Below are 18,772 nucleotides of genomic sequence, written 5' to 3' on the forward strand. Positions count from 1 at the left end.
CACTGTGGTGGCTCCTGTTGCAGGCTGCCCACATGGCTGATGGGCCCCTGGGTGACGCCCTTCATTCATGCTAAGTGGTTTGGTGGAAAGCAGAAGTTTGTGGCCCACCTGTGCAGAGAGCTGGAGGGCAGGTCTGTGGAGCCATAGTGTCCACAGGTCTGCCTGTCTTCCTCCTCCCATGCTGTGCTTCCTGGATTTGATTAGATTTGATTTTTATGAGTCCTAGGCATAAGACAACTTTAGCCCCAAGCCAGGCATCAAGCTAGGAAGAACCAAGGATTGCCATCTTCTCTTCCCCCGATGGATCTAAGAACAATACCACCAACAAGATGTCTCTTTGCCATTGCTGGTGGTGGTGGCGGTGGTGGTGGGGCAATGCTTCATGCTTATTGCCATTCTTTTAATTCTCTCTTTGCATCTGCCATGTGCCAAATGTTATTTTTCAGTTCCAACATATCTGCCTTAATTTACTGTATTGTGATTTCAAAATATCTGTAAACTCATGCTTTTGTGAACATACATTCTCCTTATACATGAAAGACATTCTCATTCTGATTTCATAGGAGATCCCTTTCTGTGAATAGACTAAGTCACAGCCTGTCTTAGTGTTTCCTTTGCTATGAAGAGACACCATGACCAAGGCAACTCTTATAAAGAACATGTAATTGGGGATGCCTTATAGGTTCAGAGGTTTAGTCTACTATCATCAAGGCAGGAGCTTGGCAGTGTCAAGGAGATATGGTGCTGGAGGAGAAAAACGTTCTACATCTTGATTCAAAGGTAGACAGGAGAAGACTGGCACTTATATGACTAGAAGGAGGGTCTCAAAGCCCAACCTCACATACTTCCTCCAACAAAGCCACACCTACTCCAACAAGGCCACACCTCCTAACAGTGCCATGCAAACTACCACATAACCTTTGAAAAATCAAAAGGCCTCCATAGTTTAGGCTACAGGATTTGTCAGATCTACCAGACAGACGGTTGATTGTGTCTTCTGTTTTACTGAATCTTCATCTAATGTCTATACTCTTATGCTCGGAATGGGTTGATGCTGATAAGTCACCTTCTTCTAAGAAGATGTGCTTGCATTTTATTTTGTTCCCATTTTTTGTTACCAGTTTTGCTGTGTGTTCCTGCATACCTTCTCAACTTGTAAATAATATGTTACCCAGAGCTGACCCTCCTATTCCTTGTGTTGCATTTGACCGGCATATTTGTACCCAAATATTTATTTTTTTAATCTTTCAGTCACAGAAACACATTGTATGGGCAAGATAATACTAAGTCTTAAAAGAAATTTCACAATTTTCTGATAGCTTGTGACAGCCCACTTATCCGCTTTGTATGCATCCCGCTTGGCTTACCGTTCATCATGTCATTGTGTCTTCTGAATTCTATTTTGATTTCACTTTAGCTAAATTAATATTTTCTTAACACAACAGCTGCTGTGCATCTTTGTGGAGGATACAACATGGTGTTTGGTACATTTATGTTGACCAACACAGTATGCTTAGCTGTTTATAATCTCAAACATTCATCATTTCCTTGTAATGAGACCATTGCAAATCCTCCTACTAGCTACTGTGAGTTACATAATAATGCTAGTTAAAGCCATTCTCTGTGCAAAGCTCTGGGGCTGAACCAGAACTTTTCTTTGGGTCTTTGCTAAATTTTGATAAAATTTACACCATTCTCTCAACACATTGCAGAAGGGAACTTTCTCATTTTTAGTTTTAGGTTTTTTTTAAATTTTTATTGACTGATAATAACAAAACATCTATGAAATACTGTGCAATATTTTAGTATGTTTATTCATTTTATTTTTATTAACTCAGGATGCTTATGGCAGAAGAGCAATACTTATCATCAACTTCTAATCCCACCCCTCTTAATGCACTTAAAGTGACAGTCCTACTTTCTAAAATTTCTAAATAAATTCCATGTTTAACCCTACTTCTTGGGTTTGGGGATAAGTGGTAGGTTAAATTTAGCTCTTCCCAGGCTTCCTTCAGTTGCTTTAAGATCTGGCCTTGTAACTGCTTGCCTTCCCGCACTCTTTCATGAGTTCTGGCAACTTGCAATTTGGTTTTGAGCCACATCTAATGTTAATAAATTAATGCTCCAGATATGATTTCATTTTTCATATTCTATTACTTTTTGTTGACATTCTTGCTGTTATTCTTGTTTTGTTTGGAAAAATGAACAAATAGACCTCTATGCTTCTCACATAATTTTTCATGTACAGATTCCTCATTTCCTCTCTTGTTTTGGCAGCATTTACTGAGGTGAGGGGCCTGTCAGGTTTGCCACTTGAACATTGTTTGTTCTGAAGTGAGATACTATAGAATAAATACAAGCACAGCAATACTTCCATAACACATCCTTGGACGATTTATAAAATCCTTTTATAGGATTTATAACATATGACTCCTTTTCTTCTACAGTGACCTTTATAAGTGGGAGGAAATACCTAAGAAAGAAATGACTATACTTTTATTGTACGCTGTGATAGATTGGATCATGCCTCTCTGAAATTCATGGGTTCGTAGATTAAATCCCTAAACCCTAAGGTAACCAGTGTGGGAGATTATTAAGGTTTCACAAGCCTGGAGGATGGGTTCTATCCATAAGGACAATGTCCATAAATAAAGAGGAAAGATATCTTAACTCTTCTCATAGAGGGAAGACCACAGGAGGACTGAATGGTGCTTTCTGCAAACCTGCTCATCAGCAGGAACTCTGTCTTCACTTTGATATGAACTTTAGGCTCCACCATTGTCAGAATGTAAACTTCAGTCTTTTATGCTAGTCAGAACCAAGAACTGCAAAATATATTTAATCCCTGCCAAAAACCTGAGGGGACAGTTTTAACCTGGGGAAACCAAGCCTCCAAAAAGGTGAAATGGCAGGTTTTAGAGCAGAGGTTCTCAACCTGTGGGAGTCAAATGATCTTTTCACTGAGGTCACATATCAGATATCTGGTATATCAGATATTTATACTACCATTCATAACAGTAGGGAGATTACAGTTATAAGGTAGCAACAAAAATAATTTTATATTTGGGAATCACCGCAACAGGAGGAACAATATTAAAGGGTTATAGCATCAGAAAGGTTGAGAACCATTGCCCTAGAGAAACAGCTTATAATCAATGGGGCTGTAATTTAACCACCATCAATCCTGTTACTACCCTCACAGGCAAAGCTGCTTATGTCCTGCCTCCTTTACTCAAGACCTGCATTTGGTGTTTGGAAAGTGTGGAACATGATCTCAGCTGCAGACTGTTCAACACTTAGCTGTCCATGCTCATTCAAGTCAATACCAAGTCCACTTACTCTGAGAATAGAGGAAAGTGTAAGTGATTCAGTGGCATGGGTCCTACCTCTTCTGACCTTAGTTTACTCCAAATGTTCTTCTTATCTCATTGTTCTCCCATTTAGGGGTGGGATTAGTGATGTCTACCATTAGTGTACTATTACATCACATTCCCTCTTTCTCCTCCCTACTTCCTTTCATTTCTGTGGTAGTTTGTATATGCTCAGCTCAGGGAGTGGCACGATTAGAAGGTGTGGCCCTGTTGGAGTAGGTGTGACCTTGTTGGAGTAGGTGTGTCACTGTGGATATGGGCTTTAAGACCCTCATCCTAGCTGCCTGGAAGTCAGTATTCTGCTAGCAGCCTTCAGAGAAAGATGTAGAACTGTCAGCTCCTCCTGTACCATGCCTGCCTAGATGCCGCCCTGCTCCACCATGATGATGGACTGAACCTCTGAATCTGTAAGCTAGTCCAATGAAATACTGTCCTTTATAAGACTTGCCTTGGTTATGGTGTCTACAGGAGTAAAACCTAAGGCAGTTTCCAAGAAGATAATTGTGCATTTATTTGTATAATCCCTTAAGTACCTCTTGTCTCTCTTTGGAAGCATGGACTTGGTTTTCCTCATCAACGGGAACACAGAGCCCAGCATGGAGTAGACTCTCAAGGAATGACTAAGACACATGACTAAAGGGATGAGGGGAATGACTGACTGACTGACTGTAGGGAGCATCTTCTCTTCCTAACCTTATTTTGGAGGTATACTCTGTGAAAAGACTTCTTGAATTATTCAGAGTTAGGTTTTCAAAATGTCTTGCCTGGACAGTGGAGAATAAGCAGCAAAGTTGGCAATCATTGTGCTTGAGATTGAAACATGATTCTCTCTCTTCCAAGCAATGTGAGAAACCAAATCTTGTGGGCTTCTGTTCCCTTCTACGGGATAGAAAGAAGCTGGAATAGATGTTCTTTGACTTTGTAAGGTCCCCACATTGTAATTTTGCTTCATTGCTTATTCTAGGCAAACCACAGTAGATCCTGGGAAGGAACTCTGGGAGACTGGAAATATAGAGAAGACCACTTCGTGGCCAGATGGTTTCTGAATGCAGACACCAGGCCAGGCCTCCTGAAGTCCTCATAGTGTAAGGACCCTGTAGCTACAGCCACACTTGAGTGAGTCCAGGGAAAGAAAAGTCTGCTGCTTGATTGGTGTAGCCCAGGCCTCCTAACCCTCACTGTCCCTCTGCTGTCCAAGCTGAGTGAGTTTCTGTGGTTCCTAGGCCTGTGGGCTGTGACTCAGCACAATGGCCCTGATGAAGTGTTGCTAAAAGCCTAGAGCCAGAGGTGTGGCTCTTGCCGAGTGACTCTCCTCTGGAAGGGGAGGTCTGTCAAGTCTCAGATCTCTCTTAACGTGATAATTAGGCAGTACAATGTCTAATGAGTTTAATGCAGATAATTACAATTTAATGCACATTAACAAAACAATTTAAAGTCTTGATTGCATCGCTAACTTCTGATTCCTTGGGCCTATTCCTAAGATAAGGAAGTCTGCTCTGTGCTTTAATGCAAGTGATATTTGTGTCTCCCAGCAAGGGTGCTGGGGGTAGGGGAACCTTTGAGTAGCCACTGCCAACAGTGAATACACATCATCTTGCCCTTCCTGATAATCTCATCTAACCTACAATCAGACATAGTGAGCAAGGGACCATTCAATGAGACGATGTTCCCACAATAGATAAAGAAGACATGTATTCTAATATATTGAACACTTAAGTCACAAGACTGCATTGAAATGCAGTTTGCTAGTGTGTAAAGCTCCAGAGAATATGAATCCAAGTCTTAAAAATTACAGTGAAGTAGGGCCAGGGAGTTGCTTATTTGGTAAAGTGCTTGTTACAGAAACATGAGGACATGATTTCAATCCCCAGCACCTACCTTAAAAGAGATCTGAGTAGGGTGGCAAGAACCTGTAATCCTAATGCTGGGGAAGTAGAGATTGATGGATCCCTGGGCCTCACTGGCCAGCCAGTTTAGACAGCCATAGGTCCCAGTGGGCGTGGAGGGTGGGGAGGGGGAGGGGAGAAAGCAAGGTAGAACACACCTGAGACACAACTCCCAAAATTGACACCTAGCTTCTTGTGTGTGCACACAGGTACACGCCCACTTGGATCATACATGAACACACACAGACACGCACACACACACACACACAGGATACTACTGAGCTGTGATTCATAGTCAATGAGGTCATGAAGATGGGACTCAATTGACAGCATTAGTGACTTTATTAGAAGAGAGACGCACACTTTCATGCTTGCTCTGTTTGCTAATAGGTGAAGACTCCTATTTTGCTATATAAGGAGGCTCTCACCCGATGTCCCCCTGATGCTGGTACCATACTCTTGGAATTTTAAGTCTTCAGACCAAGTAGCCAAACAAACTTCTATTCTTTATAAATTACCCAGTGCCAGGTAGTTTGGTAGAGCAACAGGAAACAGACTAAGACAGCAGAGCTTGAGAAACTGGGAGATCAATTTTAGTGTCATCCATGGCATGAAAATATTTTTCCTGAGAAGGTAAAAATCTCTCTCACTGGCCTTGCAGGCTTGTAAGACAAACAATCCAAAAGTTGTTTGGTGAAAGAGAATGCATACAGCAGCCTTGTACTTTCCCAGTACTTCACTGAGGAAGAGTGAACCAGGGTTCAACTTGCATCTGTACCAAAGCAGGAAATATAACCTAAGACTTAAAGATAAGAGTTCTAATGTGAGAGTCAGACATGCAATTGAAGATGAGACTGAGTGGGAGAAGACTGCATGGCTAATGGCGGAAACACACACTAATGCAAGGACTCTCCTCCCTCTTAGGTTCTTTCAAGGGAAACTAATTCGTGCTTTTGACCTGTAAGCCATGGGCACAGTCTCACTCAGCAGAGCTCTCCCTCTAGCAGACAGTCTCCAGCAGCTGTGCTATTTTCATGTGCCACATGTACTACAGAACTCTGTTGGCTTTTTAATGAGATTCTAATTTATTTAAGTTTATTTCTTTTTCACTGACAAATGCTAATTGCTTTGCAGACTGGAACTCAATCATAGCGACAGTTGCCAGGCAGAGAGGTGCAAAGTGGCTTCACAGAGGAGGTACAGGTGGACCATAACCATCAGCTGCTTCCTTCCCTCTGTCTTACTTTGTTTTCCATTGCTGTGATAAACAACATGACCAAAAGCAACTTTGAGAGGAATGAAGGCAAGAGCAAGAGAGAACAGAGGGGTCGAACAACCTCTTTTATAATGAGTCAGCCACACCTGGCTGTTGCTAGGTAACTGTGGGGTGGAGCTTAGAAAAATGCTAACGTTCCCCTATTTTGGTTTATTTAAAAAAGGAAAAAAAAAACAGAAAGAGATAATGGTGTAGCAGGAATAGGGTCATCATCGTGATCTTTTGCAACTTCCTGTTGACTTTGGGGCGATGTGACTCTAGGAAACCTGGGAAAATGAGCATGGGGATGTTGTCCAGACTTAGGAGAATTGGTTGTTTCCTTGCTGTCCAGGGTCTGTGAAACTATCTGTGGACAGATCAGTAGGAACAGGTCTAGTAGAAGTGTCTATGTCTGTGACAGAAGATTGGAGCATCAAGAGGTTGCTTCTCTGGAGCTGTCCTGGATGCAGTGCCTGGACTTGACAAGCTGAAACACACACACACACACACACACACACACACACACACACACACACACACACACACACACACACACAAATTCTTTTTAGTTGCCAAGAGGTAGTAATGGGTTAAGGTGCCATGCTTTTTTTTAAATATCAAAGAATACTCACATGAGAACGACAATTCTCACATCTAACACGTGCCCACCTTGAAAACAACTCATTTATTTATAGGTGTCACCAATTAGCAGATGCTGAGTGTCAGCATGTGTGCAACTTAAATGTCCCCTGGTTTCAGTACCTCCTCCCAGAACCCTGCACAGTGTGCCCAACTCTTTATTTGTGGGTACACTGAAAATCCAAACAAACCTGCAAGTAGGTCCTAAGGGAATAGGACCAGTGACCAAGACCAATTCTTCACGATTCCCTCTGACCACAGTAGAACTGGCTGTGCTGGCTCATTCTTAGCTCTGTGATCTCAAGAACTTAAATTCTGAGTTTCTAAATCTTCAAGGGAGGAAAATTCCCTTCTATTGTGTACACAAATTATGAAATTAAAGACAGAATATTTGTTAAATTTTCAGTAAGTTAGAAACTAGTGAACAGAAATAAGCAGATATATTAATGTTTTTCATCGCTACCCCAGAAATTTTAGAATTTCAGGGAAGCTTATGCATAGTCCATACAGTCAATTTTCTATAAATTACTCCCAGATATTTTGGGAACTTTAGCTTAAGATGCAGGACATTCTTAGATTGCTTCCTGAAAAGAGCCAAGCCGTAGCTACTACAGGCTTTGAAATAAGCAAACTAAAAAGAATGAAATTATATGGTTTCTTGCCTTGTTGAATTGACTGATTCATCCCTTCAAAGCTGGAATAGTCAGCACTTTTCACACAAACATTTCCGTGTCAGAGGGCAAGGGCATCTGGTGCAGGCAAAGCTGGGCCCTGTGCACTGTTTTTCATTGGCAGCCCAGAGGGAGACAACACAGCTGCAGTGAGTAAACCAACTGGTTCCAATAGCAGATGAAGGATACTTGTTTCTTCTCTCCCTCCAGCCCCACCCACAGAGTTCATGAGCTCATGTCCCACCATGTGCTCAATGCTCCAATGTGAACATACCCCCCTCCCAAAATTTGAATTCTCTGACCTATCTGTATTAGCAGTTTTATGGCTAGTAGAGGAAAGTAGAGGGATAAAAATTTGTAATTGACTTTCCTCAGGCCAGCTTGCTTTATAAGCATAGCCATTCGGTGCCTGTTATGGTCTATTTATATCAACCCCAAGTGACTATGTTGAAACTCTTGCACACTGAGTGATGATACTGGAAGATGAGACCTTTAGGAAGTAATTAGGTCATGATGGTAAGAGTCTGCATAAAGGTAATTGGAGCCCTTATAAATGATGTTCTAGAATGCCGACTTACCCTTTCTCTTATGAAAAGAGGTGGTAAGAAAGTCTAACCTGTGGGTAGGAAAACTGGACTCCTGACTAGACACCAAATCTGCCAGTGATTTTACCTTGTGCTGCCTGTCCTCCAGACCTGAGAACTATGAGATTATTGGTTGAGCCACCCATCTATAGTGTGTTTGTGTCAGAAGCTCAGATAGATCAGCACAAGGTTAGGACTCCCTACTCAGTTTCTGGTATGACTGTGGTCACAGGTTGAGAGCTACAGCTTCTCTTCTCGTGGTGAGAGCTACAAGATTCTGAAATGGAGTTGGGAATAATAGCTATTGATTGGGGAGTAACAGATGTAAAAGGAGAAAGACAGTGTTAAACTCCAACGCAGGCTAAACAAAGCTCTGGTCAAAATGGACAGGAGAGTACCCATCTGAGTTGTAACCATTAAGGTGGAAATGGCTAGGCTTGGAGGTGTGGCCTTGTTGGAGTAGGTGTGGCCTTGTTGGAGGAAGTCTGCCACTGTGGGGTTGGGCTTTGAGACCCTCATCCTAGCTGCCTTAGGATCAAGATGTAGAACTCTCAGTTTCTTTTCTAGCACTATGTCTGCCTGGATGCTGCCATGTTTCTTGCCATGATGATAATGAACTGAACCTCTGAAGTTGTGAGCCAGTCCCAGTTAAGCATTGTTCCTTTTATGAATTGCCTTGGTCGTGGTGTATCTCTTCACAGCAGTAAAACTCTAAGACAAGTAGATACTATGGAAGGCCCAGAAAACATATCATTTATCAAATTCATAAAGAATGCACTCTCACCACACAAAGCCTCCAGGGATGCTGGTCTGGTTTGCTTTCTGTTGACTGTGCTAAAACATTCTAATCAAAAGCAACTTGGGAAGGAAAGGGCTTATATTAGCATATGCTTCCAGGTCACCATCTATCATTGAGAGAAGTTATGCAGAAACTCAAGCAGGAAATGAAGTACACACATGGAGGAATAGTGCTTACTAGCTTGCTATCTGGCTCATAATCAGCTAGCTTTCCTATATAGCTCAGATCCATCAGCCTTGGGTGGAACCATCCACAATGATCTGGATCTTTTGTCTTAGGGTTTTACTGCTGTGAAGAGATACCATGACTAAGTCAACTCATAAAGTACAATGCTTGATTGGGGCCGGCTTACCGGTTCAGAGGTTCAGTCTATTATCACCAAAATGGGAAGCATGGCAGCATCCAGGCAGATGTGGTTCTGGGGGAACTGAGAGTTCTATATCTTGTTCCAAAGGCAATCAGGAGAAGACTAGCTCCTACGCAACAAGAGGTGGGGGGGATCTCAAAACCCAGCCCCACAGTGACACACTTCCTCTAATAAGGCCACACCTCCTAAGAGTGCCACTCCTTGGGCCAAGCACATTCAAACCACCACATTCTACTCTCTAGCCCCCGTAAGCTTGTTCAAACAAATGAGTTTATGGGAGCCATAGCATAATACAAGCTACATTTAGTCCAACTTCCATAGTCCCATAATCTATAAGAGTTTCAACAATGTTTAAAAGTCTAAAGTTCAAAGTCTCTTCTAAGATTTATATAATCTCTTAACTGTAATTCCCTATAAAATCAAAATGAAAAAGCAGATCACATACTTTCAACAACACAGGATACACATTATCATTCCTAACATCATAGTAGGAAAATACTGGACCAAACCAAGACCAAAATCCAGCTGAACAAACTCCAAGCTCTACAACTCCATTTCTGATGTTCAACTGCTTTCGGCTGTGCTGACTACAACACTTTTTTCTTCAGCTAGTCCACTCCCTGGTAACAGCTTTCCTCAGCAGGTACCATGGCTCTGGTATCTCTAGCATCTTGGGGTCTCCAAGGCAACTACAACTTTATAACTTTTTGTATGATGTTTGGGTTCTACACATGATCTTCTGGGCTCCTCCAAAGGACTTAGGTCACTTGTGCCTTCTGTAGTACTCTAAGCTCTGATTGACTTTATTCTACTGCTGCTGTACTTGCTGGTCATCCCATGATACTGGCATTTCCAATATGCTGGGATCTTCTGCTACAACTAGGCTTCACCAATAGCCTCTCATGGTCTCCCTTCATGGTGCCAAGCCTCAGTTTCTTTGCATGGCCTCTTCAGTTCTGGGCCATTAACAACAACTGAGGCTGCACCTCCAGCACTGGCCTTCCATGACCTCTCACAGTGCCAAGCCTCAGCTGCTCTCCATGACCCCTTCATGCTTTCAAAACCAGTTCCATCTGGCTGATTCTTATACATTATCGAGTCCAGTTGAATCATGAGGTACAACCTTGGCTATCTCTGAAACACAGCTTCTTTGTGTTCTCAAAAATCACTTCCCAAAAGATTTCACCTCAGTGATGCTGGTCTCTTCTTAATCAGTGCTAATTTCTTAGCTCTGGCTAACCAGCATCAATTGTTCCAGTAGTCCCTTCTATTCTTGGCTCTAAAGCCAGAGCCACATGGTCATAGCTGCCAAGTTCTGCTGCTTGCTGGGACTGGGACTTGGCCCCCCTTGTTCTATTACATCCTTCACTGCCTAAGCTTGGCAGTCCTGGAACTTGCACTGTACACTGACCTTGAACTCAGAGATTGTCATGGATCAATTTCTTGAATGCTAGGATTAAAGATGTGTACCACCATTTCTGGATTTTAGTTCATTCCAGATTAAAAGTCCAAATGAAAACAACAATCCGTTCATAATAACATCTAACATGATATAAGTGTCTCTTGTTCAACTGCAATCACATACAGAGTAAGCTTAGCTGAGTGGGATCTTGCTCTGAGGTAACCACTTCTAAAATGAACTTAATCAGTTCATCTCCTTGAACATAGGATTCAGTTCCATTTTGCTTCCTGGTGCCCCTTTATTACTTGAACCACATATTTTGTATTTTTTATTTTTAAGCGTGCTATGCTTCATCAAAGCACTCTTCATGAGAGGAAGCCATAGCACAGAGTTGAAACTGGATTGTTTTGAGACCTGCTTTGTCAATGCAATTAATTTGACTCTCTTCACCTTAGCCTCAGGCAGACTCTTTGGATAAGGGAAATAAGCACTCACATTCTTCACCAAAAATTCAGAAGAACAGTCACATACTAAAATCCTTTGCCACTGAAACCTCTTGGGCCAGCAGACCTGCACAGTTCAAATCACCGTCAGCAGCAGCATCTTCCATATTCCTACTGGAATAGCCCATTAAGCCTCATTTTAAGCATTCCACTGCTTCCTGAATCCAAAGTCCTAAAATCTACATCCCTCCAAATAAAAACATGGTCAGGCCTCTCACAGCAATACCCCAGTTCCTGTTACCAATTTCTGTCTTAGTTATGTTTCCATTGCTGTGAAGAAACACCATGACCAAGTCAACTCTTATAAAGGATAATACTTAATTGGGGCTGGCTTACGGGTTCAAAGGTTCAGTCCATTATCATCAAGGCAGGAACATGGCAGCATCCAGGCAGATATAGTGCTGGAGGAGCTGAGAGTTCTACATCTTCATCGAAAGGCAAACAGGAGAAGACTGGCTTCCAGGCAGCTAAGAGGAGGGTCTCAAAGCCCACCTGGGCCCACAGTGACACACTTCCCCAAAATAAGGCCACACCTAATAGTACCACTCCCTAGACCAAGCACAGTCAACACTCAATACCCTCCTGTACAAATCACCAATAAAGACAATTCCTCACAAACATGGCCATGGGCCAATCTGATTGAGGTACTGTTTTAATTAAGGCTTGCTCTTCTCAGGTGACAACTCAAACAGTTGCAGCCTCCTGTTGTTGCCTTGCACCTGAGCACCATTGCTTATATAGAAGACATCTTAAGATCCTGCCTGTGGTGCACATAGCAACAGTGGAACTGAACCAGACTTCTTTGGACAGAGATCCCTTTTTCATTGGTCCTTGGGAGATATGTATAAGGAGATGCTTTTGTCCCCCACCAACCAGGAAACTCTGTGTGCTTTTGTAAAGGTAGAAGTTCATATGTTCTCATGAATTCCAGGGAAGTAGAGACAGAGTGAAGATGGGAATCCAGTGCTGTCTGAGCAGCCCATAACCTTTCTCCTCTATAATGCTGCTTCCACACATAGGTAGAGGAAACCTCAAAGGACAAACATAGGATCAATGGCGAGAACGTCTGCGGTTGCCGTATGACATGTCTCCTATAGGTTCATGTGTTGAACACTTGGCCTCCAGCTAGGGACACTATTTAGGGAGGTTGTGAAAACTTTTGGAGGGGGAAGCTAGATGGAGAAAGTTGCTCATTAGGGACATGTTGGTGATGGCCGTATCTGTTTCCTGGTTCTCTCTTCTTCTTTATTTCCTCTTCTCCTATTCCATGAAAAATCTTCTACTTATTCCCACTACCATGATGCTCTGCCCAAGCACGTGAAACTGAACAAGGCTGGACTCAACCTTCTGAAACCATGAGTCAAGAATAAATCTCTAAATCTTGCCTAGTTTGACGAATAGATGTGTGACTAGTGAATAGAAGTGTGGTTAAGAAAGGAGGCTTCACTCTTCTGGTAGTTAGTAGGCAAAGGGCATCTGCTGCCGACCATCACAATGTGTCCATGGACAAACAAAACCGTTGAGGCCTCACTGATGGCAGAGCTGTTAGTGGATGGTTAGTGTTGAGAGGATTTGAGGGGGACAGGATAATGGAGCCATGTACATATGCTCTTTGTGGCTACTCAATAAAATGGAGAAGGCTGTTGTTTGATACCATGTACAATGGCTTCTCTACCCCTTGGCTTGTGTCTATGTTAAAATAGTAAGCAAGGATAAACACCAGAGTAAACATGTTAACAGATCCATTTCAGATGAGCTTGCTGTCATCCTGGTTGCCTTTTGATGTGAAAAAAAAGCCCACAGTCTTAATTCTTTTCCATCTTATATTATTAAAGGAGACATCAAGTGCAATTACCATCCCCTCAAAAGCATATCAGCTTTCTCATCCTTGAAGAAAGGTTGTTTAATTAATATGAACACACCAGGAATCAATTTGCTAGAAATACGGAGAAGCACAGCCATACGGAGAGAGAACTAAACAATGGAAACCTCTTTTGTTGATAGCAAGATGACTCTGATATTTGCAATTAAGAGCCCAAATTTTTTGGGGTTGGGGATTTAGCTCAGTGGTAGAGCGCTTGCCTAGGAAGCGCAAGGCCCTGGGTTCGATCCCCAGCTCCAAAAAAAAGAACAAAAAAAAAAAAGAGCCCAAATTTTTGAGGGTTTTTGTTTTGTTCTGTTTTGTTTTGACAGTTCACCAATTGCCAGGGTCTTACTAGTCCCTTCAGGTTGCTTATCTCATGGCATCCACATGATGGGCAGTCCTTAAATGGGTAGGAAGCATTATTTGTTCCAAATACATGTGAGAAACCTGTCACTTTGTAATTTGTTTAAAGCCATGGAATTAGTATGTAAGGAATCTGGGACCCAACATCTGTCTAGCACCAAAGCCCAGGCAATCCTGATGCATTCAACTGTCTGCCTCAAGGTCAGTGTCTAAAGGCTTTAACTAGATGCGATTTGCATAAATTACTCAACTCTTTGGGGCCAGCTTCTCTAAATGTAAATGTGAATAATAATCTCTAACTTGTCATCCTTGCACGGAGGTTTTGAAAATAGAAAAGCAGATATAGATATATTTTGAAACATTATTACCATCCACTATTAATATAAGGACAAACCTGCACTTAATGCCAAGGGGAAAGACATTTCTTTCCATTCTATCTTGGTTTATAAGCAGTCCCAAATTTTCTCCATGTATAGATTTTCCTGTTATCCACCAAATATATTTTCTGCCTGCCTGCCACACTGCTGTTTTATAAGCCTCTATTCTCAGTCACCACCTCCTTCAGGAAGTGTTTCTGCTTGCCTCTTCAATTTTTCCACCGCTGACCAGTCATATACTTTCAGACTGTATTTGTTTATCTTTCCACAGCTAGTCAAAGATCAAGGCAGAGGCCACAGCCACTGCCATGAGTCTTGCAAAGATCAAGGCATATATATTGCAGCCATTCTAGGCTGTCTTTTGAACTGAGCCACTTCGAACTGGAACCTTTGAGTCTGTTTCTGAGTCACATTGCAGATTTACACTCAGGAGACAAAGACCCAACATCAGGAAAAGCCATGAAGTTGCTTAATATTGGGTCAAAGTGGCAGCTCAACTCCGATACCTGAATCGAAAGCAGTTCCTACTTTGATTATCCTAGGTGGGCGGAAAGCCACATCCCACGGGCATTCCTGAGATGCTGGACTTCCAGTTTCAAAACCTGAACAATCCCAAGACATTTATTCCCATTCTTTCTGGGTCAAAGCTTTCAGTGCCAACCTGAACAAGTTGTAAAGAGGTTTGTGACTCAAAATGCTTCTAGTGTTCACAACTCCAGTCCAAGCCCAAATCCAACCATGTTTACCTGTCCTTGTGGACAGCGTCTCTGGCAATCCAGACAACTCACATGCCACAAGGTAGCATGGGTTACAAATATAAAAGCTGCAGTAATAACAATAGTAGACAGTCTGAAGCCTAGAGAGATGCTGCTTTTAGTAATGCCCTTGGGGGTGTGCAGCTCAATGAGAGTTTCTGGCGTCTTCTCTGTGATGATGATGGCCTCTTAAGTGGTTGGCTCAGAGCTTGGGTGTCTTCCAAAACGTAGCTCTCTTCCAGAATCTAAGGACAAGGAACATTCTGGGCATGCTGAGCTCAATGCAGAGACTAGCAAGGCCTAAAGGATAGAGAAAACCTGGATGAGGGATAAAGAAAGGAAGAGGCTAAAGCAAAAATTCTGAAAGGTAGCCAAGATCCAAGGAAGGAGCAGGGATATACAAGTTCTGAAGACAGAAACAAGGTGTGCAAGGTAAGGGACCATCCTGAAGTGGACTGGCAGAAAATCTCCTAAGACCTGGATGGCTTAATTAACACTTGAGGTGTTTTGAACCATCAATTCTTCTGGTGTATGGTCATTCTGTGCATTGTGTGAATGGCATAGGCCATGGCCTGATTAACGAGCATCACTAATCTTTCCTCACTGTGCACCTGTAGCACCATTCTGTATAAAATATTTCTCCAGGTATTGCCCAAGTCATCTCCTCAGTGCCAAAGCTTACCCTTAAATTGAGGATCACCATTAACATTGACGGTGAACTCTGATAACTTTTCAGTCTTGGCACCGCTCTGAGGAGCAGGGTGGTATGTGGGCAGCGTCTTAGAAAAGATCCTTCCTGAAAGTTAATGTTTTCAGCATCCTATCTTCTCTGTTGCCTGGAGGTCATTGTGGAGAGGCAGTGTAGGCCAAATGACAGTATTAGGGGCTGGGAAGGCAGCACAGAGGCTCTCAGCTCATATGCTTGCTACTCTGATCAGGGCTTGTTCTGCTCAAGCTGTATTCTCGTCTTCAGAGATCCCTGGTGATGTTTTGCAGAGAGCAAACAGGGCTCTTTTCCTGCAGGTAGGGAGTGTCTCAGAAGAGGGATGGAGACCACACAGGCAGAATAAAGCAGCTGGCTGTCTCAGAGTTATGTGCCACTGAGGGGCTAAATCAAGTCAGCGTCTGGCTAATTATGGATTAGGAGCAAAACCTCCTTGATTGCTTTGGGCCCTAAGTCCTGGAGTTTCTGTTGCAGTCTTTTTTTTTCCCCTCCCATAACCATATTGGTGGGTAAACATTAGATGTCAGTTTAATGGAATAATACAGAACAAAGGACAAAGGGCAAGCTTGGAGAGTGGTTTGGGTTCTTGCCTCTTATTGCAACCTGTGCTATAGTCAGCAAAACACAGGATGCAAAGGACTAAAGCTATGTCCCATTGAGAAGACTCAAGAGGAGGTGAAGCAGAAACTGTCAGAGCTCTGCCTGGTTTCCTCAGCTCCTGGTGAGGGCACCTGGTAGTCCCCATCTGTCAGTGTCTATGACTCTATCTGTGTCACTACCTCTCGTCTATGGTGGGCTAAAGCCTTGGAGAGTTAACACCTGTCTCTAGAAGCACCTAGCTATTGACCAAAGGCAGTGGGAGTCCATGGTGTGGGTCATGTTCCTAGACAGAAGGGCATCCATAGGCATGCAATGTCAAAGGCATCTTTAGCATACAACCTACACTGAACTATAGAATTCACTGAATGACTTCTACTGGCCACATGCAAAATTTACTTTCCTTGAGGTTCATTTTAAAATTGGTTAATCTGATTTTCCATTGGGGGAGGGTGTAAACATATACCAACTTAAGATTTCAAAGGACTTGTATAGATGTGTCCATTTTCACTAGGATCAGCTTTCTACTGTGAAACACATTTAAAATATTACTTCCAGTTCATGCTGGTATACACACAGTTTGCCGCTGTGTTGAAAGGCCGGCATAATGGTTTTAATATAATCTCTTGTCTCCCACACAGAGCAAAGTTGATTCTGGAGTGAAGCATTACTTTGATTTTTATTGTTAAAGAATTGCTTAGATGTGACATTAGAATCACCAGACACCGTATTTATCTCTTAGAGAATTTATCACATTTTAAAGCTATGAAAAAAAATCCATCAACTCTGTTTTCCTTTATTAACAAAGGAAAAAATCTTCATTATGCAGCCTTTGAACTGGGTTAGGTTTCTGTAACTGGAAGGTAGTTTCTCATGCTCCATTTGATAATTGATACAGCCCTTCTGTGACAAAGAAAGGCTTGTTGAGCAAGAGTGAGAGATGGCTCAGGGTTGTCTGAAGAATTTCTGGCAATAAATTTAAAAATGGAAAGCTCACAAAATAGAATTAGCAAAAACTGGCCCCAAAGAAATAAAAGACCTGCAGAAAGCAAATTCTGTGCTTGGTTCCAAAATAACCCCACCTTTCTCTAGGGAGACAAGATTGTGACAGAAGAACCTGAGGACAGTGCAGAAAGGTCAAACACAGGCCAGCCCCTCCTCAAGAAGACAGACGCAGAGACCCTGATGTAAGCGCCCATCTCCAAACCCAACAGCAGAGGGTTCTTCTCAGGACCAGTAACAGACGGTGGAGTTGACAGTCAAAGATATCACAATCACAGCCGATCACCTTAAAAGATTTAAGGAGAAAAGATGAGACGATCACTTCAATATATTCAGAAAAGGCATTTGGTAAAGTTTGCTACCTTTGCTCAAAAACACACTTAGAAAACAAGAAATAAAAAGTCATTATTTTGGGGTTGGGGATTTAGCTCAATGGTAGAGCGCTTGCTTAGAAAGCGCAAGGCCCTGGGTTCAGTCCTCAGCTCCGGAAAAAAAAAAAGTCATTATTCTGATTGTTTAATAAATATCGATAAAAACTTAAAGTAGCGACTAGATGTCTCCCTGGAGGTTGGAAACACACAGGAATTGGTGTCTGCCATCATTGCTCTCCAAAACTGCCCCAGAGACTCTAAGCAGTAGCTAAGAGTAGAAAATGCTGGGTTAAAATGGAAGGTAACCATGGACTTACACATAGCAGGATCCTATTTTTAAGAAAACGATTGAAGACAATTAGAGTTTAATGCCTCCACATGGTTGCTCTATGGGACGATGGGTTCTGAAGAATTTGATTGGTTCTTCTGGCTCAGACTATTCTGACGTTACAGCCATATTTGTCTGAAGGCTAGGCTAGAGACAAAGGACCGGTTTCCCAAGCAGCTCCCTCATGCCCGGCTAGCCAGGCAGTCTGTTGGAGTTGACCAGGGGTCTCAGTTCATCATTCTTAACGGTCTTCCAACAGGGTTGTATCAGTATGCCCAGGGCCAGCAGCTCTCTTTCCCTGAGTGTGGGATCCAGGAGAGAACAAAGCGAAGGCCTCTATGCCTTTTGTGATCTAGTCTTAACTCCACTTAACTGACCCAGCCTACACACTCAAAGAGGGCTATGAAAGAATGCAAGAAAGGCTTCACTTTCCAAAGGGTGAGTAAAGAATATGTGGACCTGATTTTCTTTTTAATATTGTTTATTTAATGTATATGAGTACGAGTACACTTTCGCTGTCTTCAGACACACCAGAAGAGGGCATCAGATCCCATTACAGATGGTTGGGAGCCACCATGTGGTTGCTGGGAATTGAACTCAGGACCTCTGGAAGAGCAGTCAGTGCTCCTAACTGCTGAGCCATCTTTCCAACCCAGCGGATCTGTTTTAATACCAATTGATATCAAGTTTACTATTCTTTCCAAAGAACTAGTTTTGGCTCCCTTGATTCTATTGTGATTCTTGCTCCTGTTAACTATTTTTTTTTCTATTTTGCTTGAGCTGGTAATACACACAAGTACTGATTTCCCTCCAAGGATAGTTTTATCTGTGTCATAAATTCTGATGATGTTTTAAAAATCAGAAGGATTCAAATATATGCTACATTTCATAACGTAGTTGCTTAGGTTGTTTTG

At 42.4% G+C, this 18,772-nt stretch overlaps 1 long non-coding RNA gene and 2 other non-coding genes across 3 annotated transcripts; 1 reads left to right on the top strand and 2 right to left on the bottom strand.

Annotated features, from left to right (window-relative positions):
- Positions 1 to 213: 213 nt before the first annotated feature.
- LOC120094478 (small nucleolar RNA SNORA48) lies at positions 214 to 355 on the bottom strand. The gene has a single exon (XR_005488787.1). It is a non-coding gene; the product is annotated as a small nucleolar RNA SNORA48 (small nucleolar RNA).
- A 13,165-nt stretch (positions 356 to 13,520) lies between these two features.
- Trnap-agg82 (transfer RNA proline (anticodon AGG) 82) lies at positions 13,521 to 13,601 on the top strand. Its single transcript has one exon. It is a non-coding gene; the product is annotated as a tRNA-Pro (tRNA).
- Positions 13,602 to 16,817: 3,216 nt separating this feature from the next.
- Positions 16,818 to 18,038, bottom strand: LOC108351761 (uncharacterized). The gene is made up of 3 exons (XR_001839493.3): positions 17,848 to 18,038; positions 17,240 to 17,445; positions 16,818 to 17,123 (listed from the first exon to the last, which is right to left on the bottom strand). It is a non-coding gene; the product is annotated as an uncharacterized LOC108351761 (long non-coding RNA).
- Positions 18,039 to 18,772: the final 734 nt, after the last annotated feature.

The sequence above is a fragment of the Rattus norvegicus genome, chromosome 8 (genome assembly GCF_036323735.1).
Source record: "Rattus norvegicus strain BN/NHsdMcwi chromosome 8, GRCr8, whole genome shotgun sequence".
NCBI lineage: Eukaryota > Metazoa > Chordata > Mammalia > Rodentia > Muridae > Rattus > Rattus norvegicus.